This window comes from Emys orbicularis, chromosome 2, assembly GCF_028017835.1.
Source record: "Emys orbicularis isolate rEmyOrb1 chromosome 2, rEmyOrb1.hap1, whole genome shotgun sequence".
NCBI lineage: Eukaryota > Metazoa > Chordata > Testudines > Emydidae > Emys > Emys orbicularis.
In genome coordinates this window covers 213,490,466-213,517,578 of record NC_088684.1, presented here as the reverse complement: position 1 = coordinate 213,517,578, position 27,113 = coordinate 213,490,466, and the positions used below count along the sequence as shown (strand labels likewise).

General features: G+C 41.7%; 1 protein-coding gene across 1 annotated transcript in view; it reads right to left on the bottom strand.

The window, feature by feature from the left end:
* The window catches only part of ULK4 (unc-51 like kinase 4), a 426,845-nt gene that overhangs the window by 201,117 nt on the left and 198,615 nt on the right, over positions 1 to 27,113 (bottom strand). The gene's annotated exons all lie outside the window — the stretch shown is intronic.

The following is a 27,113-nucleotide window of genomic DNA, read 5'->3' as shown; positions in this document are numbered from 1 at the left end:
TATTATCTTTCATAACAATGCCCTCTTGAATATTAATCTTCTCTTTGTTGTTTTGGTGCACTGACCTGGATAAATAAAATGGAGCCAGGTTACATGAGGAGCTGAGCTGAACATACATCAGATAACAGCCAGCCTGAATACTACCCAGAACAAAAAATGCTTGCAACTTCTATGTTACAATGTTTGCTTATAAATTCATGGCCCCTCTTCTAATTAAACAGTAGTTAAGCAAAGACCCTCGAATCAAACTAAGCAGAAAGTGTTTTGTCTATTAAATTAAAAAGTATAAAAATATTTTCAAAGAATAGGCATCAAGATAAAAAGTAAACTTTGCCAGAAAAGGGAACGTGCCCACATCTTTAGAGATTACTCCAAATTACACTGTTGGAGAAAACAGACACCCATGTCTGTGTATTCTCTGCCAGCGGTATGGCACAAAGGCAAAGATAGAAGTGTGACTTGGAAAAAGTGAATAGGTTCCTTCCACAGGCCAGGAGCTTGTCAGACAACCTTTACCAAAAAAAAAAACCCAGCCCACCCCAAAACCAACAGTAAAACTACATGCTGCTGGCATAACACTTTTTTCAACAAGTTGTAATCACACAGTTGTTCCAGGCCAATTTACCAATGTAAATCAGAAATATGAGATGATCTTGCTTGTTGGGTAACTCACTCCTAGGGGCTAAGGGAGAAAAGTGGTGCACTTCCTGAACTGTGATGTTTTACTTATACGGCTGGTGTGAGTCCGAACTCATAAAAGAGCCAGGTATGTGGATTTGGGATACACAGATAGTCCTACCAAGCAAATGCAAACATTCAGAAAACCAGCAGCTACATGGCAAGATGTCAGAACATTACTGAAACTGCATTACATCTATATGTTAGTAGGGGTTCTGTTGATATTGCACTCACATGGTTCATAACTTAGAATTTAGCCCTAAAGGTCTGACTTGAAGTCTATGAAAAGCACGAAAAATCAGAGCTATATCTGAAAATCTTCAGTGACATGAGCCTTAAATCTTTAAGCTGTCTGTATTCTGTATATTGTACAACATTAAGCACATTGTCATCACCTATTACATTAATAAAAAGACATCAGAATTTGTTAAGCCAGAATGTCTGTGCTGATTTTCAGCACTTGTCAGTTTAATCAAAATATTTAGGATTAGGTAAACAATATTAACAGTATTAAATTTTATTTTTTTCTCTCTCCATCATAATATCAGAAACAAAAAGAGACAAATCTGTTATATCTGTGTATGAGTACAAAAGAGTTGAAGTATATTATAAAAATATGGAAATACAGAATTTTAGACGCTTCCATTGGATCAAAGATCAACTAAAAACTTGGGATGAAATGAGAGGTTACTTACCTCTAACTGGAGGTTCTTCAAGATGCATGGTCCCTATCTGTATTCCACTGAGGGTTTATGCATTCGTGCCATGCATCCGGAACCAGAGAAGTTGAAAGTAGTAGTATCTGTTGGCCCGTGCATGCGCCCTTGCCTTGCCTCATGGTTTCATCTGATGCGAAAAAGGGTGGGGAGGACCGACCACATCTCCAGTTCCTTCTCCACCACAAATCAAACAGATCCACAGCAGAGGGGAAGGAGAAGGGGAATCTCAAAGAACCTTGTTACAGATGAGTAATCTCCTCTTCTTGAGTGATAGTCCCTATTATATCGTAGGGTGATTAACAAGCAGTACCTAATTTGGAAGAGGGTATGAGGAAGAGGATAGAACAGTTAAACAGAGGACAGCTGCGCTGAACAAGGCATCCATCGCAGAGCCCCGCACCAAAAAGTGCGCAGCAAAGGTTTGTACCAAACTACATGTGGCTGCCCTTCATATGTTGGGAAGCGGCACATTGTAAAGGGTGGCCGTAGTCGATGCTTCGGCTCTTGTGGAATGGGCTCTCAACCCAGGGAGTGGAGGCAGTCCCAACCACCAATAGCAGAGCATAATGCATCCTGAAATCCACTTGGAAATCCTTTGTGTGGAGATTGCCTGCCTCTTAATCTTTTCAAGCTACAGTGATAAACAGTCTAGGGAACTTCCTGATTGGCCTTGTCCTCTGCAGGTAGAAGGCTAAGGAGGACATTGAGGGAGTGAAGGTGCTGCTCTTCCACTGAGGCGTGAGGCTTTGGAAAGAAAGCAGGTAAAGTGTATGGGTTGGCTGAAATGAAACTGGGATAACACCTTTGGTAGAAACTTGGGGTGCAGGGAGACTTTGTCCTTATGGAATGTGGTGAAGAGAAGGTTATTCACCTTTTGCAGTAACTGAAGTTCTTTGAGATGTCTATCCCTGGGGGTGCTCCACTTCAGGTGTCGGTGCGTCCCGGCGCCGCTGATCGGAGATTTTCAGTAGCAGTGCCTGGTTGGGACACGCGTGCACAGTAGCTGTCTTGTGGTACCGTTGGTGCTTCATCTAGAGCTTGCGCAGCCAGACCGCCTCAGTCCTTTCTCTACCATAGAGTCCTTTCTGTGAACTTTGAAGTAGAGGGGAGGGGAGTGGGTACTGGAGCACCCACAGGGACAAACATCTCGAAGAACTTCAGTTACTGCCCAAGGTGAGTAACCTTCTCTACTTTTTCGAGTGTTGTCCCTGTGGGTGCTCCACTTCAGGTGACTGTAGACCAGTAACCTATTACGGAAGTATGGGTTTCGGAGTTGGCTGTACAGTTGAGGCTAGTACTGTAAGGCCCATTATTAAATTGGCCTCTGAACTCTGAGTAATTGCATAGTGGTTTGTGAACACGTACACGGAAACCCAAGTGGCGGCTTGGCATATTTCTCTGATTGGAACGTTATGGAAGAATGCAGTTGAGGTAAAAACTGATCTCATCAAATGGGCTCTGATCCCTGTCAGGGGTTCTATATTTTGGTGTTGGTAACAAATGGATGCAATTCGAGATCCATTTCAATAGTCTGTGTTTCAAAATTGTTGCGTCCTTCGATCATAGAACTATGATTAAAAATTAAACTATGCATGAAACAGTGAAAACAGTAGAATAAAATCTAACTATATACAATTTTTAAAACTTTTTACTTTTAAAAGAGCATCAGAGATGGGAGGACACCAGAAGCTACAACTTGGACCATGCGGCGGTGAGAAAGAACTGGAGATGTGCTTGGTCCACCCCGCCCGTTATCACCTCAGATGAAACCATGTATAGCTAACTGGCTGGCTGGGTGTCCATCAAAGGGAGCTAATCCCCACTTTATTTATCAGTGCTATACTGATCAAGATAGAACAAACTTCTATTGCCCATAGAACAGGAAATCCAATATAGTAGATCCTTCTATGTGCTGCAAAATTATTAAGCATAACACCCTTTTAAAGTAAAAAAAAAAAAAAAATGTTCTACTAATCACCAACTATTTTAGAAACAAAACCTATAAGAAGCCTATTCTCCTCTGAATCCAATTTATTGGCTGGTCCCACAGAGCTTTGAATAAGCTTCTGAAACTATGATTTCCTAACCATTTAACTTGTTTTCCAAATATAAAGATGAAAATAGGCGACAAATTTTATATTAGGTACAAAGCTGTAAATTAACATTTCCTCTGTGGTTACAGTACTTAACTGTACTATTTATTTATATCTATAAACATATTTATTGGAAAGGAGCACCTATCTCTTGCTCTAGATGCTCCTTGAAAACACAAATACACAACCATGAAATGGGCCTAACCCTCACAATCAACCATTGAGTAAGATCTATCAAAATCACCAGTAAAAACCCAGAAACAATTAAAAACATATTTAAAATACTTTTAGTCATCAACAAAACACATTACAGCATAAAATAGCAATGTTTTTCAAAGGCATTCACCAATTTTACACTCAGTGAGTATAAACTCTGCCTACAGTCTAATCTTGGATTTAGCTCAAATAAAATAGTCATATGGTTGTTAAAAGGAAGCAAAATAGAAGCCTCAACTTAGCTGGAAGTCACTTTAGGGCAATAAAAAAAAAAAAAAAAAAAGCCCCTCTCTTTCAATGGACAGAGAAATAAAATGATAAATGGACAAGGGACCTAAAGAGATGAGTGTGCAAGGCCCAAAAGTGATTACGTAATATATTTCAAAGGACAACTTGTCAAGATAACAAATGCTTTATTTTTACAAGTAAACCTAGAACAAAACTATACCATAATATTGTACAAACAGTGACTGTTCACTTGTGACTAGCATAGAAACCTTATCAAAATAAGAACAAAAGAGCACTGTTCTTGTATTGCTTAATTTCCATGAAGGAAAGTAAAATGAATTATAATCGGAGAGATCAAAGACATACGCATAGTTTTCAATAGCACTGAGATGAGATTGGCAATAAAATCAGAAAACTGGCTTTTGCGTCAGCAGTACTCAGTCACCATTTCTGCAAAACATGTACCTATGCACCTGGCTGCTTATTCATGATCTCATCCATCTGTATGTTACTGATAAACATTTTAAAGACTCTTATTATCTATAAAATCTACTCTTCGTTGGGCAAGGTCTGAAAGAGCCCAGAGGAAGTGTACATATGAATAGAGATTTTTAATAAATAAATGAAGAGTTTGCTAAAGTCCCTCAGTAGTCCTTTATTTCTATAAAGAAAATTAGTTATCTAATGTAATTATGGTACAACCACAATATAAGTCCTTAGTGATGGAAAACAATTTCTTCAGGCTGCAAATACCTGAATCCACTTGCTATACAAGAACACTATAAAATCTATAACAAACATAGTGGAATAAATTCTGTCCTCATAAATGTTTATATGGGGCGCCCTTTGATGTCAGGAGGTAGCTTCACACACATCTTTGGGGGAAGGGGAAGGATTGACATACAACATGAAAAATAATCTTAATCATATATTACTCTTTTATCAATCCTATCAATTTCATCTTAGTGATTGCTAAAAGTTCAATGGTTATTAATTTAACTGTTTCAGGATTACATTAGTGAGAAGACAGAAAGGAACTGAATTATTAAATTGTATACTTAGCATGAGAAGTGGTTGTTGCATGCTTCTCAGTGAAGTGAAAGGCATAACACTGCTGTCTTTAAGTCATTATGGTATGTCACTACCAGGGTCTAGCACACACCTCACAAATATTACGTCACTTGTTCAACTCATATGCTCTTTTCTGGAAACTAAGTTTTCTTGATGACAGTAAACATGACTTCATGGAGAGTCCAGCATAGCAGTTACAATAATATTTAGGGCCAAATCTTTCTCTTATTGAAGTTAGAGGCAAAATTCCCACAATGACCAGGACCGTTGCTGACATTTTTTATTAGCTTTCTAAGATGATCTGTCACAGATCTTGCTCTGAGGTTGAGATAATAATTTCATATTATCCAATAAGACTTGGGGAGAAATCATGACCCCACAGAGTTTTGCCATTGACTACAATGGGGCTAGGATTTTGACCCCCTGATTTTTTAGCACATTGGATGACAGAAACTGAAGGACTGAATTAGGTAGATTATTATTGTCATTTCATGAAATAAAATTTTGTGTTTGCAAGTGAACACTAAGAACACTGTGAAAAACAACTGTGAGCTCTGGACCCAATTATTGGATTAATAATTCATTCAACGTTGACCATGTTTTTCATATGTGCAGATATATAAACCTCTCCCCCAAGGGTCTCTCACAAGGGGATGTAATTTGTTAATTAAAATCATGATTTTAAAATTAAGATATATTTTTATCTTTTTTCCATTTAATTTTTCCGACTTTGACAGACCCCTCTCCTCTACAAACATCTGAATAAAGATACTGCCTATTTCTTTGTCTTCTGCACTTTGTAATTTCCCTCAACCACCAAAACAATGCTCTACCTTCTGTCTGAAGCAGAATATGAAATATCTCTAAAACCAGTGTTAACTCAGCTCCATAAATGGACCAATAGAAAATAAGATTGTTGGTATCCTCTCTCAGAGATCAAGTTTGGACCCTTACACACTGTATAAAATCTATTACTGTTTGGAAGCAGTATGGTACTCATCTCCATAGTATAAGAGCACCTCAAATTATTAATGAATTAAGCCTCATAAACCCCCTATAAGTTGGTATCCCCATTTTATAAATAGGAAAAATGTGTTACAGAGAGATTAAGTGTCAGAGTCAAGGTCACACAGGAAGTCTGTGGAAAAACTATGAATAAACTCCTGATGCTTTTGACTAACCGTCCCACACATTACTCACAAAACCATTCTTCTTCTCTAATTTTAAGATAGCTCCACAATATCTGCAATGTACTGCTGGATCACAACTAAATTAACTTTCTTAAAGTAGTACTGAATCTCTCAACAAGTGGAAAATATCACATATAAAGCTGTTCAAACAAAAGTCAATTCCCTGTTTTTAAAACATGGGTTGCATTAGTTGTTCTCATACTAGTTTTTAGACGCTGATGCTCAGTTAAGGAACAATCACTAATTTTCTAGTGAGAAGCTTTAGTGCTTATGTCATTGGCGTATTCTATATGTGCATCTGCCAGTGCAATAGAGTGGCAGCAAAACGTTATGTTTCCTTCTGAACACAGAAGATCTACTACTTCAAATATCAATCCTGGAACATCTACAGCTCACTGTATGGACCAAGGACAAGCACCTTCCTCTCTGCAAACACCCATAGCTGTCATAGAATCATAGAATATCAGGGTTGGAAGGGACCTCAGGTGGTCATCTAGTCCAACCCCCTGCTCAAAGCAGGACCAATTCCCAACTAAATCATCCCAGTCAGGGCTTTGTCAAGCCGGGCCTTAAAAACCTCTAAGGAAGGAGATTCCACCACCTCCCTAGGTAACGCATTCCAGTGCTTCACCACCCTCCTAGTGAAATAGTGTTTCCTAATATCCAACCTAGACCTCCCCCACTGCAACTTGAGACCATTGCTCCTTGTTCTGTCATCTGCCACCACTGAGAACAGCCGAGTTCCATCCTCTTTGGAACCCCCCCTTAGGTAGTTGAAAGCAGCTATCAAATCCCCCCTCATTCTTCTCTTCTGGAGACTAAACAATCCCAGTTCCCTCGGCCTCTCCTCATAAGTCATGTGCTCCAGACCCCTAATCATTTTTGTTGCCCTCCGCTGGACTCTTTCCAATTTTTCCACATCCTTCTTGTAGTGTGGGGCCCAAAACTGGACACAGTACTCCAGATGAGGCCTCACCAATGTCGAATAAAGGGGAACGATCACGTTCCTCGATCTGCTGGCAATGCCCCTACTTATACAGCCCAAAATGCCGTTAGCCTTCTTGGCAACAAGAGCACACTGTTGACTCATATCCAGCTTCTCGTCCACTGTGACCCCTAGGTCCTTTTCTGCAGAACTGCTACCTAGCCATTCGGTCCCTAGTCTGTAGCTGTGCATGGGATTCTTCCATCCTAAGTGCAGGACTCTGCACTTGTCCTTGTTGAACCTCATCGGGTTTTTTTTTGTCCTGAGTGGCAGATACCTGGTGGCCTCAAGAGATACACAGTCAGCCTGGGAGGCTTGGGGAGGGAGATGAATTTTTAAGTCTTATCTCTTGCATTAACTTCCGATTAGGATCCACCAGCCACAGTCTCCCATTCCTGCTGGTCCCCTATTGGCTCCTGGGGAAAAAAGAGGAAATAACTGCATCTCACCAGTCCTGTTTTCCAACCCCTTCCCTCAAGAGAATAGCAGATTGCCTGCCCCAAGGCTCAGGGGAGTGGAAGAACTGATGAGACTCTGTCCCATCTTTTAATCTTCTCACCAATACTTTTCTTTTTATACATCGCTTTTGCAAAGGAGAGACAAAAGGGAATATAGAGGGGAAATCTAATGAAAATCTTATATGTCTGTACACTAAAGCAAGAAGTATGGGGAACAAACAGGAAGAACTAGAAATACTAGTGAATAATCATAATTACAACGTAACTGGCAACACAGAGACTTCGTAGGATAATTCATGACTGGAATACTGGTGAAGGATATATCTTGTTCAGGAAGGAGAGGCAGGGACAAAAAAGAGAAGGTGTTGCCTTGTATATCAAAGATTTATACACTTGCTCTGAGGTTGAGATAGAAGTTGCAGGCTGACCTGTTGAAAATCTCTGGGTAAAAATAAAAGGGGTAAAAAACAAGGATAGTGTCATTGGAGGAGTCTACTATAGACCACCTAAAAGGAAGAAGAGGTGGATGAGGCTTTTTAAAAACAACTAACAAAATCATCCAGGACTTGATAGTGATGGGGGACTTCAACTACCCAAACATCTGTTGGGGAAATAATGCAGCAGGGTACAGATTATCCAACAAATTCTTGGAATACACTCGAGACAACTTTTTATTACAGGAGGTGGAGAAAGGGGAGAGGCAGTTCTAGATTTGATTCTGACAAATAGGGAGGAACTGGTTGGGAATTTGAAGGTGGAAGGCAGCTTGGGTGAAAATGATCATGAAATGATAGAGTTCAAGTTTCGAAGGAATGGTATGAGGAAAATAGCAGAAAAAAAGACAATGGATTTCAAGAAGGCAGATTTCAGCTAACTCAGAGAATTGGTAGGTAAAATCTCACGGGAAGCAAGTCTCATGGGGGAAAAAAAAAAAAAGAGTTCAGGAGAGTCGGCAGTTTTTTAAAGAGACATTATTAGGGCAAAGAGCAAACTATACCAATGTGCAGCAAAGACAGTAATATGCTAAGAGACCACCCTGGCTTAACTAGTAGATCTTCAATGACCTGAAACCGAAAAAAGAGTCATACAAAAAGTGGAGGTCAAATTATGAAGGATGAGTATAAAAAAACCAACACAAGCATGTAAAGACAAAATTAACAAGGCCAAGGTACAAAATGAGACCAAACTAGCTAGGGACATAAGGGTAACAAGAAAACATTTTACAAATACATTAGAAGCAAGAGGATGACCAAGGACAGGCTAGGCCCATTAGACAAAGAGAAGGGAAAGACAACAACAGAAAACACAGCAATTGCTGACGTGTTAATTGCCTTTTTTGTTTCAGTTTTCACCAAAAAGGTAGACAGTGATCAGATGACTATCATAGTGAACATCAATGTAAATGGGATAGGATCTGAGGCTAAAACAAGTCCAGAACAAGTTAAGAATTACTTAGACAAGTCAGATGTCTTCAAGTCGGCAAGGCCTGACCAAATACATCCTAGAATACTTAAGGAACTGGCTGAACGGATCTCTGAGCCATTAGTGATGATCTTTGAGAACTCATGGAGGATGGGATTGATCTCAGAGGATTGTAAAAAGGCAAATATATTGCCTAAACTGCCTATCTATAAAAAGGGGAATAAGGACAATCGAGGGAATTATAGACCAGCCTCATTATCTTCAGTCCTCAGAAAGATAATGGAGCAAATAATCAAATGATCAATTTGTAAGCACGTAGCCAAAAATAAGGTGTTAACTAACAGTCAATTTGGATTTGTCAAGAACAAATCATGTCAAACCAACCTAATATTCTTTTTGGACAGGGTAACCAGCTTTGTGGATGGAGGAAAGTAGTCGTGATATATCTTGGCTTTCGTAAGGCTTTTGATACTGTCTCACATGACCTTCTCATAAGCAACTACAGAAATAAAGCCTACAGAAATGAACCTACTATAAAGTAGGTGCACAACTGGTTGGAAAAGTGTACTCAAAGAGTAGTTATCAATGGTTCACAGTCAATCTGGAAGGGTATATTGAATGGGGTTCTGCAGGGATCTGTCCTGGGTCCGTTTCTATTCAATATCTTCACAAATTATTTGAATAATTGCATAGAGAGTACATTTATAAAGTCTGTGGATGACACAAAAATGGAAAGGGTTGCAAGCACTTTGGAGGACAGGATTAGAATTCAAAATGATCTTGACAAATTGGAGACATGATCTAAAATATGCAAGACAAAATTCAATAAGGACAAATGCAAAGTTTTACAACTTAAGAAGGAATAATCAAGTCCATAAATACAAAATAGGAAATGACTGTTTAGGAAGGAGCACTGCAGAAAAGGATCTCGGGGTTATAGTGGATCACAAACTAACTAAGAATCAACAATGTAAAACTGTTGCCAAAAAAAAAAAAAAAAAAAAAAAAAAAAGTGAACATCATTCTGGGATACATTGGCTGGAGTGTTGTAAGCATAGGGTGACCAGATGTCCCGTTTTTAAAGGGACAGTCCCTTTTTGGGGACTTTTTCTTATATAGGTGCCTATTACCTCCCACCTTCTGTCCCATTTTTTCACAGTTGCTATCTGGTCACCCTATGTAAGCAAGACACAAGAAGTAATTCTTCCGCTCCACTGAGCACTGATAAGGCCTCAAATGGAGAACAAGAACAAGTTAGACAAACACCTGTCAAGGATGATCTAAATAATACTTAATCCTGCCTCAGTGCAGTCCTACATTTCTGTGATTCAATGAGGCTTAACAGAAAAAAAAAAGACATGCTATCTGACACCAAATGTGAACAGGATGCTTCCTCAATCTGCTTCAAAACACAAGTTGTGGCAGCTCCGAACTTACCCACTTCCTGTAGTTTGGTACTGTTTACAAAAGGAATGCAAAATGAACCAAAATCCAGCCCCAGCCTTCTTCCCAAACTTGGCTACTCGCAGAATTCTGCTCTGAAGTCTTACTTACATGAGAAAGTGTTCTTTGGTATAACCCAAAGTGTGAATTTAAAACAATATAGTTATACTGGTATAATTAGAGCCCTGCGCAGATACAAAATTTGAATTCACATCTGATCCGCAAACATGGTCCGGAGATGCGTATATCTGCAGATTTGCATGACTCTAGGTATAACTGCGTGTGTGGACACTTATTCTGGTACAAGAGTTGCTTCTTTTCGGGTTTGGCTTATGCTGTTTGGGATGGGGTTTAAGCTAACCAAATAAAGACACTCATCTATACTGTAATAAGACTCTTCATATGATGGGGAATACCAGTATAACTATATTGATATAATGGGTAAAACTTTCCCATGCGTATAAGCCCACATAACTCATATCCTAAACTCTTCAAAGAGCTGCTCCTACCTCCTTTATATCCAGACAAGGTAATGAACCACCTACAACAGAAAGTGAGTAAAACATATTTAACTTATTCCAGGAGGATCATCACCTGCCAAAAGGGTAAGGTTTTCAAGCAAAGAGGGATAGCTCAGTGGTTTGAGCATTGGCCTGCTAAACCCAAGGTTGAGAGTTCAGTCCTTGAGGGGGCCCATTTAGGAATCTGGGGCAAAAATCTCTCTGGGGATTGGTCCTGCTCTGAGCAGGGGGTTGGACTAGATGACCTGAGGTCCCTTCCAACCCTGATATACTATGATTCTATGATACAGGCAGTTCATAGTCAATTAAAATATATGGTCAAAGAGTAGTCCTTGTTAAGATGAGCATCAATGATTAAGTCAGGTAAGGAAATGAAAATGCTATCGTAACTCACTCACCTTAATGGTTTTACATGTTATTTATAAACTAAAGTTGCTGGCTAAAATTAGGTCTTTAAAAATCACACTAGGTCTTGATTCTGCAAAGGGATCTGCAAGCATATACTAGACTATATTCCCACGTGGAGTCCCACTGACTTCAAAAGGGCTCTTCTCAAGGATCCCTTTCAAGGATCAGGATCCAAAACTGGTCCAAAACTGGTCTGACCCTCCCATTTTAAAAAGTGAAGTGATTGAATATAATCATACTTGGTAGGATCTGAAACAACATCTTTTGAAGTCTTTCTGCTGTATGTGTTCCATTAATTTTAGGATTAAACTATGCTTAAGTCTTCCAATGATTTAATTTGGTTACATATTAAAAAATTAAACTAAGAATAACTCCACCAAAACAAATATGAAAATTTAAAAGCTCAAACTCAGAGACAGAATTATAAATTAAAACTAAAAGGTATACATGTGACTATGAACAGAAATGTGTTCAACAATTGCTTTAATGCATTAATTTCTCATCTGCTTTCTAATGATTGTTTTTGAGAAATTCTACAAAATTAAAAAGAATTCCTGATGAAAATCTGGAGTCTTTTTGAAAGTTATACATAGTTGATAGATGTTTTAGTCTAAATTTTTAATCTATCTAAATCAGTATTCAGAGATAGCTTTAATAATTTGGATATCAAAAGTAAACTACAAATATCAGACAAGCTTTGAATTATATCAACTAATTTTGGGATTCTATTAGAACATATTGAGAATAGTATGCAAAATAATTTTAGATAAATTAAGACAAATGAGATTGCCCAGTTTAGACATTATGCTATAGTTGCCTGTACTAGACAACATTATATTTGTAAATGACAATTTGGCCAGTTAACTTTTTCAGTCTCATTAGAAAGAAATTTTTGTTACAAGAACATGCATAAAGTTCAACTACAACACCATACATTTTACGTGAGCACTGATGTATAAAATATAGAACTGTATAAAAACTGTTTTACAGCACAAGTTGAAGTCTGTGAGGCTAGCAGAGTTAAACCTTATACTTCAGTTTCTAATAGGGTAAAAACACAATTGATTGACTGGCTTTAAAAAGAGAATAGCGCTGAACTCCTAATCACCAGCATCATTAGTTTTAGTATTGAAATTTATCTACAGAAAAATCCAAATTCTCCAGATTTTATAGGATTTCTTTTATATGCAATGGTTTGGATTCAGATAGCCTAAAATTAAGGCCATATGACACATTTGTGACCTGTGAAGTTTTTATTAACGATCTTTTATTCTGATTGATTTTTCTCCCTCAATGGATGTAATAAGAGCTACTCAAGAAAGGACGGTGGACTAGAAAACATACATGATGACTCTATTGATAGTTACCTTAGCAAAATGTTGGCAGTAGTTCTAAAATGGAAATGTTAATATACATTTTAGATATGTGGCGGTAAAACTATTTCCAATACCATTATTTAAGCCTTCTAACAGTATTCTGCTAATGTGTACAAAGTACACTTTATTCACATAATATACTGATATTGAATTTCAGATAGTAGGTCACATTCATTACTTTCATATGGTATAAAGGTAAGATAGTAGGGACATGGAAGGGTAAGGATGTAGCAGAAAATGCTACCAACAGGAGGGTGTAAGATGGTAAGATAATGCCAGGGGAAATGTGCTTTATCTTATTCCCTCTATTTGGTTTCTTTTCCCATTAGAAGACTGTCTATCCCCCCTCAGAATTTGTTATACCAACTTACATACTCATTAACTTTACATCACCATTTACATCCCCATCCCTATTGAAGTTTTAAATCTTGGTGATCACATACATTTGTGCATTTACAATTTGAGGGTTTTTAAAAAAAACAAACCAAACCAATTATTTATTGTAGTTTTCTATATATTTTATGAATGGAACAAAATCCTGCATTTTTCTGGGTATACTATTATCATAATTATCATCAATATACTTTTGTGTACAATATTTTTTCTTTTATACAACCGAGAGGGTTTCTTTCGTAACCATTTTTCTTTTAAAATTTTTTGGGGAGAATTTAGCACTCATCAAAGACACTGGATTAGAAGCTCTTGAAACTACAGTCATCATCTAAACCTCCAAAACACAGGAATAGCAGGGGCTGCTGCAGTGCGAGCTTCCCCCCAAAAAAGCCTAATGAATGTTCCTCAACTCTAACTTGGAAAAGAAACGGTTGCTTACTGTAATCATGGTTCTTCGAGATGTGATGAGGATGTGTTTTCCACTTAAATGTGTGTGCACCCACCTACCTGGAGCTGGAGAATTTTGTCTAGTAGTACCCAGAAGAGAGAGAGCGCTCATGCCTCGTGCTCATAGCTCACCACCCCTGGCTACCTGAGGCAGTGCTTCCCCGACCCCCCCTCAAGTTCCTTCACACTGAATGCCGAAAGACTAGATTCCAATGCAGCGGGGACAGAGGGTGGGTCATGGCATAGGTCCAATATTGACACGTCACTGAGGAACGCTATTGATGTAGCTTGAACTCTCGTAGAATGAGCTTGCACCCACTGAGGAGACATAGTCCAAGTTATTTCATATGCAGTCTTAATACAGGATGTTTAGAGATCATCTGTGAAGAGACTGCTTGTGACGATTGGGACGATTGTGATTCTTCATGAGGAAGTCGGGATGGAGAGGAAGAGCTATGGGAAACTGAATCCACAGCACAAGAAGGTCAGAGAACCAACACGGCCTTGGACAGGCTGGGACAATGAGGATGAACTTGGCCTGACCTGATTTCAGCTTGAGAATGACCTGTGGAATGATTGGGATCAGAGGAAAAAAAGTGTACAGAAGAGCTAGCTGCCAGCTGAGATGGAAGGGAGCCCAGACGGAGACCCTCTAGAGAGCAGAACAGAAGGCATTTTCTGTTGTCCCTTGTAGCAAACAGGTTGATTGTCTGAATGCTCCAAGCTGCAGAGATGACCTGCAGGACACTTGTCTTAAGGGACCACTCGTGACTCATGGAATAATTTCTGCTGATGTCCATGAGATGATTCAGTGTGCTGGGCAACTGACTGGCTCTTGGAGTGATACGCTCCTCAATGCAGAACTGCCACAACCTGACTGCCTCTTGGCACAGCACCCTGGAGTGCGCGCCCCTTTTCCTGTCACATAATATATCGTGGTGGTATTGTCCATAAGTATGCAAAATACTGAGCCCAAATATGATTCAGGAAGGTGTGACAGGCATTGCTGATGGCCCAAAGTTCCAGCTCATTGATCTTCAGTGAGGCCTCCTGCGCTGACCACAGACCTTGAACTTTCAGCGACCCCAGATGTGTTCCCCAGCCCATCAGGGAGGCATTGCTGACAACAGACCTGATTGGTAGGGGCTGGACAAATTGAATGCCCTGGAATACAGTTTTCAGAACCATCCACCACTGCAGGGAATCCAGGACCAGTGGAGGTAGATGGACCAATCTGTCCAAGGGGTGGAGAGTCAAACGGTAAACTATCCTGAACCACATTCGAAGAGGTCGAAGATGCAACCCTGTGAGCAGGACCACTGTGTGCAAGCAGACGTGTGGCCCAAGAGTATCAGGCACATCTGAACTGTCATGGAAGGCTGAAACGGCAGACTGAGGTGATCACCTGAAAATGGTCAGATAGTAAAAACACTCGAACTCGCACAGTCTATTACACTGGTCTACAATTTTTGAGAAGTCGTCTGCTTCAGAGATAAAATGTGCTATTTATTATGTATTTTGATGTGCTGAATTCAAATATGACAATTAAAACAACTGATTGGCTACTGTTTCTAAGATATTTAAGTTTTTACATTTTATGTCTATGTATATTGTGTAGATAGTAGAGTTTTAATCATAAATTGTAAACCTAGGTCTTTTCATGTGTTTATGGTTGCTTTACATGATAATATTTCACCTGTCCTGTTTATGTAACACTTTAAAAATCAGCAAAAGGGTTATATAAATAAAATTTATTATGAAACAAAAGGCAAAACACTATAGTCTATGAGTCTATTATGTACATAGTTTAGTCCTATTCAGTGTCTACTCGGCACTTCTTGGCTTGTCTCTTGTATTCATTAAATGGAGCATCTCTTGTCACTGTCCAGCAATAGTCCCCAAGCATTGATGGGCTCCATTTGCCCTGATAGCGTTTCTCCATTGTTGCAATGTCCTGGTGAAATCGCTCGCCGTGCTCGTCGCTCACTGCTCCGCAGTTCGGTGGGAAAAAAATCTAGATGAGAGTGCAAAAAATGTATCTTTAGTGACATGTTGCAACCAAGGTTTTTGTATGCCTTGAGGAGGTTTTCCACCAACAACCTGTAGTTGTCTGCCTTGTTGTTTCCGAGAAAATTTATTGCCACTAACTGGAAGGCTTTCCATGCCGTCTTTTCCTTGCCACGCAGTGCATGGTCAAATGCATCATCTCGAAGAAGTTCACGAATCTGAGGACCAACAAAGACACCTTCCTTTATCTTAGCTTCACTTAACCTTGGAAATTTTCCACGGAGGTACTTGAAAGCTGCTTGTGTTTTGTCAATGGCCTTGACAAAGTTCTTCATCAGACCCAGCTTGATGTGTAAGGGTGGTAACAAAATCTTCCTTGATTCAACAAGTGGTGGATGCTGAACACTTTTCCTCCCAGGCTCCAATGACTGTCGGAGTGGCCAATCTTTCTTGATGTAGTGGGAATCTCTTGCACGACTATCCCATTCGCAGAGAAAACAGCAGTACTTTGTATATCCAGTCTGCAGACCAAGCAAGAGAGCAACAACCTTCAAATCGCCACAAAACTGCCACTGATGTTGGTCATAGTTTATGCACCTCAAAAGTTGTTTCATGTTGTCATAGGTTTCCTTCATATGGACTGCATGACCAACTGGAATTGATGGCAAAACATTGCCATTATGCAGTAAAACAGCTTTAAGACTCGTCTTCGATGAATCAATGAACAGTCTCCACTCATCTGGATCGCGAACGATGTTGAGGGCTGCCATCACACCATTGATGTTGTTGCAGGCTACAAGATCACCTTCCATGAAGAAGAATGGGACAAGATCCTTTTGACGGTCACGGAGCATGGAAACCCTATCACCACCTGCCAGGAGATTCCACTGCTGTAGTCTGGAGCCCAACAGCTCTGCCTTACTCTTGGGTAGTTCCAAATCCCTGACCAGGTCATTCAGTTCACCTTGTGCTATGAGGTGTGGTTCAGAGGAGGAGGATGGGAGAAAATGTGGGTCCTGTGACATTGATGGTCAGGACCAGAAGTTTCATCCTCTTCCGACACAAGTGAGAATGATTCTGGTGCATCAGGAACCGGCAGTCCTTCTCCGTGGGGTACTGGGCATATAGCTGATGGAATGTTTGGATAATGCACAGTCCACTTTTTCTTCTTTGACACACCTTTCCCAACTGGAGGCACCATGCAGAAGTAACAATTGCTGGTATGATCTGTTGGCTCTCTCCAAATCATTGGCACTGCAAAAGGCATAGATTTCCTTTTCCTGTTCAACCACTGGCGAAGATTTGTTGCACAAGTGTTGCAGCATATGTGTGGGGCCCACCTCTTGTCCTGATCTCCAATTTTGCAGCCAAAATAAAGGTGATAGGCTTTCTTAACCATAGTGGTTATACTGCGCTTTTGTGATGCAAAAGTCACTTCACCACAAACATAGCAGAAGTTATCTGCACTGTTCACACAAGTACAAGGCATCTCTGCTCACTTTGGCTAAACAGAAATGTGTCCCTTTGCAAAAACCAAACACTGACAAATAAGAGAGCATGACACTGTATGATTTCTAGAGCTGATATAGGGCAATCTGTTCAGCAGAGTGATGTAAGCTTCGTTATGATTGCATCATCCATGACTTCCAGGAATAACATGATGCAATTCATATCATATCATGTATGATGCAATACCAGCTTCAGATTGCATCATTCATTGTTTTGCCTAAAAAGCAAGTACTGTCCAAACCCAGTCATAGATTTATTCATAGATCCAGTCAAAGATGTATTTTAGTCATTTCTGGTTTAAATTGAGATCCCTTCCCTTTATAACTCACTTATCCTCCGCCATTCCCAAGTCAAGGGTCATATATACTGACCCAATAGCATATCTTGAAAACTAGAGCCAATCAACAATTTTAAGCATCATTTTCGTTCTCAGTGACCCAGAATTAGTAAAGTTTGACTACATTTATTTCAGAAGCATTTTGGCTGTAGAGCAGTGTTAGGGCCCTAATGAACTCTCTTTTCTGAACAGGAACCAGTGTTTAGGATGAGACCCAGTTGAGTAAGCGCAGCGTAGCATCTATGTGAGAAAGAACTTCCTCTCTGGACATGCCCATCAGCAGCCAGTTCAGATACAGGAAGATATGGGTTCCCTTCTTTCTGAGGTACACTGTGACCATGACCATACACCGTGGAACTATTTCCACCACTCCCAAGGTTAACAGAGAGCTGACCAGCTCGATGAGCAGTGTCTTGTGAGGAGGGTCCCTGAAGAGGGATAGGGAAGGGGGTGGAAAAGAGGCATGGAGAGGAACTGGATTGCATAGACCAATCTGAAAGTGTCTAGGACCCAGTTGTCAGAGGTAAATGATTGCCAAGCACTGTAAATATGGGCCAGCCAGCCCCCAAAGAGACGGGGACGAAGAGGGCGGAGTAACTACTGGACCAGTGCTCTGGACTAAGGGGTCAGGTGCTTAGCAGGCGCTGAGAGAGGGCATGTGGACTGTCTGAAGCCTGACCCTGACTGCTTCCTCTTGTGGGATGTATCCCTCTTTCTAGGGTAGTCACGTTGTTTCAGGGGGAAAGGTTGCACAAAGGAATGCTGAGGGCGATATCGTTGCTGCTGTTGCATCCGATAGTGGCGTCTTTGTGTGGATGGTATGTATGCTCCCAAGGACCTCAAGGTAGTCCTGGAATCCTTAAAGGAGTGCAAAGTGTCATTAGTCTTGTCTGAGAACAAGACTCAGCCATCAAAGGGCAGGTCCTCAATGGCTTGCTAGATGTTCAAAGCAACCCCAGAGTGTTGCAACTCGGAAGCCCTCCTCATAGTAACTGCAGAGGCCATCACCCTGGCCAATGTGTCTGCAATGTAAAGGGCAGACTGCAGGGATGTTATGGCCACCAAGCAGCCTTTCGCAACGAATGCCCGAAACAACTCACATGAGGCCTCAAGTAACTGGTCCTCGAATTTAGACACTGCTGACCAATTGAGGAAATTATACTTGGACAGCAAAGCTTGTTGATTTGCAATCCTCATATGTAGGGACAGCGAGGTGTAGATCTTCCTGCCCAGAAGATCCAACCACTTGGAGTCTTTGTCCTGGGGGTAGACTTGAACCTACCCTGCCAGGACCTGTCATTTACCGCTGTTTGATCAGGGAATTCGGGGCTGGATGGGAATAGAACCCTTCAAATCCTGCATGGGAACAAAGTAACATTTTTCCACGTGCTTAGCTACTGGTGGTACCGAAGCCAGTGTACTCCACAGGGCTCTCACCGGCTCGAGGAGCACGTCATTGACCGGGAGGGCCACTCTCCCAGAGACAGCAGGCTGTAGGATGTTTACCAGTTTGTGTGTGTTCTCCTGAAAAAACTCTGCCTTGATGCCCAGGGATGCGGCTATGTGGCATAAAAGATCCTGGTACACCTTGAAGTCCTCCGGAATAGAAGGGGAGGATGAGCCAGGCAGCACAGCATCGTCTGGTGATGAGGATGAGGGTCTCAGCTAAGCGAAAACCTGCTTTCGCTCTCGGGAAGACGTATCCAGAAGGGAGGACTCCAGCAGCTCCGCAGGGAGAAGGACTGCTGAGACCTGGGCTTGCAGGTGATTTGAAGTCACCACCATCGATCTGGCAGGCAGGGCCGGCTCCAGGCACCAGCCCACCAAGCTGGTGCTTGGGGCGGCACCTGGAGGGGGGCGGCACGGCGCTCCGGCCAGAGAGCGGGTCCGCGACTGGGCTCGCCGCCCTCCCCGCGGCGCTGCCTCTGGCCGCCGGGGAGAGCGGAGCCCCGGCCGGGCTCGCCGCCCTCCCCCCGGCGCTGCCTCTGGCCGCCAGGGAGAGCGGAGCCCCGGCGGGGCTCGCCGCCCTCCCCCCGGCGCTGCCTCTGGCCGCCAGGGAGAGCGGAGCCCCGGCGGGGCTCGCCGCCCTCCCCCCGGCGCAGCCTTTGGCCGCCGCGGAGAGCGGAGCCCCGCCTCGCCGCCCTCCCCCCGCTCTGGCCGCCGGGGCTCCACTCTCCTGGGGCGGCAAAAAAGCCAGAGCCGGCCCTGCTGGCAGGTGACTTCAACTTCAAATGGGATGAAAATTGGGATCTCTGTGAGCAAGGAGCATCCTACTGAGTCCAAGGAGGCCATTGATACAGGTAGGGCATTGGTGGCCAGTAGGGGACGGGCCCTGGCCCAGTCACAGTGCACACGCCAACTCTGGGAGCCATACTGGTCCATTGGCGGCCCCCAGAGTTCATCAGGTGATGCAGAGCAGGACGATTTTGACTGACTTGGAATCAGAGCCCTGGGATCTCAATGACAAGGGTGGAGCAATGCCCAAGGGAGCCAATAGGTGGTCCGATTCATCCATTACCCAGAACGAGGGGGGAAATTGGCACTCCTGATGAAGGTGGTACTGTCAGTACCAAGCTTGCCAGTGCCACAGGAAGCAATCAGTCCCAGCGCAAACAGCAGTACTGCAGCGCCCAAGTGTGTCAATGTCGAGGGTGGTGAGAGCAGCCATGGGAGCACTTGTGGAATCAAATGCAGAGGGGCTGAAGAGGGCCCCAGCGCTGAGGTCCCCCACACTGATTCCGGTACTGGCTCCATGCCCACCATAGGAAGGGGAACATTTAGGTACAGTGCTGAAGGGCCCGATGGTTCAGTGGCACGCTCCAATCGAGGGGCTGTCAAAGGCACGAGTCTTGGAAAGTCCTGGACCAGTGGTGAGGAGGGAACAGAAAGGCAGAACAGGTCCACTGCAGCCTGGTATGTTGACGCAGTAGATACAGTTGTTACTAGATACAGTCAGTACTGGCATCTCCTTCGTTGGTACCAGACTCAACAGATGCCTGAAGACCGGAACTGGAGTCAACGGTACGGGGTTTCTGCCCTTCCCCTTGGTACTAGGGAAGGGTCAGAAGTACCAGTGCCATTCCATGTGCCGGAACTGGTCTTATGCTGGTCTGCGCTTTTCATGGGGGAGGCAGAGGAGTTGCCTCTTGACCTGGAGCAGTCCTGATTGGTATTATGAGAGCTCTTCCTCAGTGCCAACAACAGAGAATGGCTCCTCTGTCTCTTTGGAGAGGTACCTGCCCTGGAATGAGAGGCAGCAGTACTCTGAGCCAGAGGGCGATCTTTGACCCGAGGAGAGCCTCAGTATTATGTCAGGCCACATGGACTGTTCAAGCAGGTGCTGCTTGAGGCGAAGGTCCTGCGTCACCAGAGTCTGCTGACCTAAGTTACATCAACTTACAGCCACTGCAGTAATTAAACGGATTTTGCATGCCCACACTATGATCCTTGTGTCAATGTTGCACGTCCTCATTAGAAGTGCTTGAATCGATTTAACTGTCAGTGTGGAGCATTGTGGGACAGCTTCTGAAAGGCAGCAGTCAATGTAAGCAATGCAATGTCTACATTGACACTGCATCAACCTAACTACATCGACTTAAATGCTACACCTCTCACGGAGGTGGAGTTATTAAGCCAGTGAAGTGGATGAGTTACATTGGTGGGAGCTGCATTTTAGCGTAGACGTTTACAGAGTTAGGTTGATGTAAGGCAACTTACATCGACCTAACTCTGTAGTGTAACTAACTAGCTATATATAATAAACTAGGCTAAGTCTAAGGCCTGGTCATAGCGCTTAAGTTGATACAGGTAGGTCAATGCAGTTTCAGTGTAGACACTGTGTTGCTTACATCAATTGTTGCTGCCTTTCAGAAACCATCCTACAATGCCCCATGCTGGCAATTAAATCGGTACAAATGCTCCGGGTGAGGATGCGCACAGCCAACACAAGGAGCATAGTGTGGCTGTGTAAAACCGCTTCAATTACTGCAATGGCTGTACGTCAGTCAACATAACTTAGGTTGACTTAATTTTCTAGTGTAAACTTGCCCTAAATGTGAGGTTGTGAGACTACAACCACACAGAGCTCCAACTCCAGCCACAGGTGGTGAGAAGGAAATGTGTGTGTGTGGGGGGGAGGGGACTAGGCAGGGCTGCCTCATATAATGAGGGGAGGAGCCACAGCCACGAGGTGCAAGCGCCGCCCATTTATGGGTACTGCTAGGCAAAAGCCTCTGGTTCTGGCACATGCACACCTGAGTGGCATACACATCTAGAACCATGTTTATAATTTGTTCTGGCTAACACTTCATAAGTGATAGTGCAGAAAATCTCATATTTATTCCATTCTCAGTACTTCTTTTGGAAAAGTACCTGTACTCCAACTCCTCTGGAAGAACCCTAGGCTCTTCTTCCAGCAAGTGCATCTCCAACCTTGTCTTTCTCCTTGGACACTCAATTCTTCAGACCCTGGTTTTCTTACTAAAGCTACTTATTGTTGTAATATTTTCGTTTTATTAAAAAAAAACCAAAAAACCTTATTTCTGTTTTTTGTCAGTTTCCCTAAAGTATTCAGAGAAGGCATTTGCAATTCTGGAATGTATGCATACATTCTTCTAGTTTTAATACTTATCAAAGAAAAAAAATCAGAAAATGTATAACCCACAGATTTTGTTTTCTATTAAGTTTAATCAAAACCAATAATCAAACACAGCAGCCTTCTGAAAATACATCCAGTCTATATATTTTCTCTGATTATTTTTGACAATACTCAAGTTCAGTGAAGTGGCATGGTGCCTGAATTTTTTCCAGTCATCAAAACTTTAGGTATAAAATGTATGGAGGACTGTATTGCTCAGGTGATCAGTAATGGGAGCTTGCTCGGTCTAGGCCTCCAGTAAAAATCTAACCCAGGGCTAGTAGGGAATGAAAGTTTCAGTATGACAGCTGCTTAGCCTGTGTGAAAGGAATTGGTAGTCTGCCCAGTTTGAGTGGATATATACTCATGACAACACAGTTATGCTCACAGCTATTGCCAATTTAGTGCAAATTGCCAGCTTTTGTGGCAGTTTCAGCACAGAGGCCAAGGGCTGAGTGAACATACAGAATTAACTATCCTCACCCTCATAAAAGTTGTCCAGTGCCCAAGGACTCTTTCTTTGCTTACTGCACCCAAATGGTGAAGGTAAAGAAAGGAGAGGCTCCAACCACAGAGGAGCTGTTGCCACCCTGGTAGGCCTTACAAAAGCACTCTGGTAAGGGCTGCAACAAAGCATTCCTGTCCCCATCTTAGTGTGAAGACAGGTCCATGCTGGCCCCCCACTGATTCTCTGGAGGCTGAGAAGACAGTATGTACCAAGGCCGTCGAAGAGGCAGCCGGTTACAGAAGAGGCATGACAACATCACTTCAGACATGGGGAAGACTGGTGCCACAATCCAGGCACTTTTCCCCCTGCCATCCTATTTTGGGAATAAACCATTCCTACAGAGCAGAAAATTCCATGTCCTGATGGATGGACATAGAGAAGGAGTGGAAAGTTTGGGGCAAGCTATTCCTGAGAAGGGGCAATCTTGGAAATACTATAGGAAAAATTATCTGAGCCAAAATTCTAGCAGCTGAGCAGTCCATTCATCCGTGTGGACAAACCCATTAGTCCCAGACACAGGGAGATACAAGCAGAAGTAAATGGAGTAGTACAATACCAAACACTGTGATTGGTTAAGTCTAATTTTTATAGTACAATGTATTGCAAACTCTGCAAAGCAAAGTGCAGATTTCTGACTCTGGAAGTTTATTGATTTAGCAGAAAAGTCATACTCTGAAACCACACAAGAGGAAAAAAGGTTTTATGCTGAAAACTGGGACACTGCTCAGGGTGCAAACAAGCTCTCTCTCCTCTTTTGTTCTTCACATCAGAGTTACAGTTTCTTAGAGTAACATGATTTAGGCTTGGAACAAGGAGACTGGGGTTCTATTTCCAATTATGTCACTGGCTCTCCATGTCACACTATACAAGTCAGTTAACAACTCTAGATGTCAATTTACCCATCTGTAAAATGGGTAAAATAATATCTAGCTTTCAGGGAATGGTGAGACCTAGTGAATGTTTATACAGAATTTTAAGATCTTTAGATGAAAGGCAATATGTAAATTATTATTGTTATGCTCTTATCTGTTGCCAAACAACTAGGAATCAATTATCCAACCTCAACTCCTTTCCCACCCAGACTGACCAGTCTGTATGTATTCACATGCACACAACAAACGAAACAGTTTAAAAGTCTTAGAATCTTTCTTGCTCTTCCATAACTCACAGGTAATTTTCCAAGGTCAGCTAGGGATAGCTGTTTATTACAAGCATTAGTTTCTTCCTTTCACATCAAAAAGAGGTCAGAGAGAACAATTGCTATCATAAACTGCTCCCTCTGTCTGTCCTCCCAGCTACATAAAGATCAAGTTTACTACAATTGCATGTGAGTCTCAAAATCTTCCCTGGTTGACTAGATTTGGTCTGATAGGGAAGTAAATGCTCCACTTTAAAAGTCTAGGGAATTTCTGAGCCTGGTCCACTGGAAGAGGGGGAAGGAGGATTGCCATATATGGGTATAACCCAAGTAACTCAATACCAACTGGCAAGAGAGTGCAGGGGGATTACAGGGATCTCTTGGGTCTGACATGTAAATTCTAGTTCACCAAAGAATGTTATGTGAAGTCTCAAATGAAAGCCAGTGTCACACTGGTCATCTATATTATTGTGAAATGTCTCTCTCTCTCTCTCTGTCACACACACAATATGTTTTTGAAGTCTGTACTGGTCACCAGCAAGGAGGATGAGGGCAGAGGAGAGAGATCTCTATCTGGGGGTATACATCAAAGTTTTGCTCCACTATGGGAGGCTAAGATGACATCCTGGCAACTTTCACTGGAGATGTAAAAGGACAGAGAATTTGCTTCCGGAAAAAAGGGCCTCAACCAGACCTGGTTGAAAGTGCCTAGAAAACATTTTATGATTTTGTTTTATATTAACTGTTCACTTCCAATATCCTTATTCAAGAAATAGTGAGTCTCTATTCTTTGACAATAAATATTTTTCTGTGAAAACAAGAATAAGTTTAAGTGCTGTGATGTTAAGCATAACGATGATCCTGAGTTAAGTCTTACAAGCTGGCGTGTACAGTTCCTTTGGGAACAGCAGTCCTGGTAATTCTGTGAGTGGTCAGGGAATAAGGGGCTGGACACCACAGGGAATACCCAGAGAATTTGGGTGTTAGCATGTGTCTATCACATCTGTACAGACACAGAAAGGCCTCCGGAGGCCTGGAAGATAGTGCTTGTGCTGCCAGAGGCTGTTTTCAGGGAGCTGATCTACAGCAGGCACAGACAAGACGGATTCACACTAAGGGTAGGTAGTGGTGAGGTGCCTCACAATCATGGGTACCTTTGAGGAGCGTCCCAATGGAAACACAGGCAACTACAAAACCTCTCTTAGGAAAACACAGCATGCTGAAAAAGGAAAAATTTCCCCTTAAAATTGTGATTAATTCCCACACCCGAGCAGTATAAGATACCTATGACATTTTCACGGACCAACAGTCATACAGACAATTTTCAGCTAGTTAAGGTTCTCTTTATTCTCTAGAGAGTATTTTGAGACCATATTAGATCAACTTGTGAAATGAAAACTAAATTACTGACTGACTTCAATTTCTCCCATTTCTACACAATGGACCTCAGACATCACAGGTTACTGTTTCAGATAAAGGTTATCTTTTGAAACAAAAGAATCATTAAATCTTTTCTCCTAAATCTGAGACAGATTTCTACAATTAACTCTACTGAGATTGTAGCTATGGATCTTTTATATACAGTATGTCCTTCTAACAATTTATTTGGTTGGCAATCAGCAAAATGCCAGAGTTCTGAGAGTTAAACTTCAAGTATTAGTCTGTTGTGTGCCTTCCTATGAAACATCTGATTCATGTATTTTACCATGTCTTTCTTCAGTTACTATTTATAAGTAGGACTTAAACCAAGTCAGTACTAACCATGTTGTGTAATCTTTGATTTTATTGTGTATATCTGCCACAGGAATTGCTTCTCAAAGGTTTATGTATACATGAATGTATATAAAATGTCATGACAGCAATATTCGGAATGCTACTGGAAAAATCTGTCATCAATGAACAGTTTTTGGGTTGTTGTTTTTTTTTTTAAATAAAAAAGGGTTTATCTGGGTTATTTGGTATTAAAGTGATTTATAATAATAGGCAGTGAAATAAATCACTGCAATGAAAAAGAGAAGATGAAAATACTTAAACCTAAGCAGGGAAAAATCAAAGTTGATTCAAAACCACATTAATGAATAACTTCTACCCTGAGTAAGATTAAATTTCAAGGAAGTTACAATAAAAAGTACACAATGGGCTTGACCTCCATAAATCACACATATTTTGTATTCATCAAGAGCACACTAACACAACATAACATTTCCCTAGTATGAGTTTGTGAATAAAACACAAATAAAAAGGGAATGAGAGAGAGCTGGAAATGATCAGTGATATACTGATATGGTATCAATATTTTAACAAGCAGCTCCAAATTCGCTCTCTTTAGCCTGTGAGGAACCTTACATTTATGACTGCACAATGTGTGTGTGGGGAGGGAAGGAAAATGTGGAGTCTGCCTATGTTTTCTTTGGAAATGTTTTGAAGCCTTTCATTTGGTACAATCTGAGCCATCTTAAAAGGCCAACCATTTGCTCTTAGGAGCATTATTACAAGCCTGATCTAGCAGAGATGTTCTATTAGTACTGAAGAGGGGATTGAATTGTATTAGAAGCAAGGAAATCAACGCAACATTCCCCTTTCAGATGGGCGTGCAGAAGTTTAAGGAGGTGCTGCTGGAAGCCACCGCCATTGCATCAGTGAAGCTGATGACAATTAAGTGAAGAATACTAATCTTTAAATAGATTAGCCTCTGAGCATGGGATTAACAAGTGAAATTCTTCCATTATTGGGATAATTGCCGCTTCCTCTGAAGAGTCTGGTAGTGACCACTGTTAAAACAGAATATTGGACTTGCCTGACCACTATTGTGATCTCACCAATAGTCACAGTTCCTGTGTTCCTCTTAGCCCCTGTGTAGTTTCCAATTGCACCATTGGAAGAACTACAGCAGATGAATTGTCATTTACATAAAATTTCAGACAAGAGAAAAATGGACCTTTGAACAATTTCTGCAACATATAAGATGTAAACATACTTATCATATCAAATACACAAGCCTTTTAACCTCTTTTTATATTGTACTCATTTTTTTTTTTACTGTGTTTGATTTCCTACAGATCCTTCTTACAGTACCTCAAGCAGTAACAGTACCCAGCTGCAAGTGCATGTCTGTGGATTGTTTTAGAAATAGTCCTTCTATACTCCAGTAACATGAGCTATCTACCAGTGTTTGATACAAGAAGAACTATATTTGGGGGATGGAAATCAATTTTCTCAATTTAGCCTGTGATTACCCAAAATATGCTCCTGGACTTTTAGTACCAAAAGAAGAGGAGCTAAAGGCAGGTATCTGGAGTTGTCAGGAATAGCATTATCAGCATAAGCAGA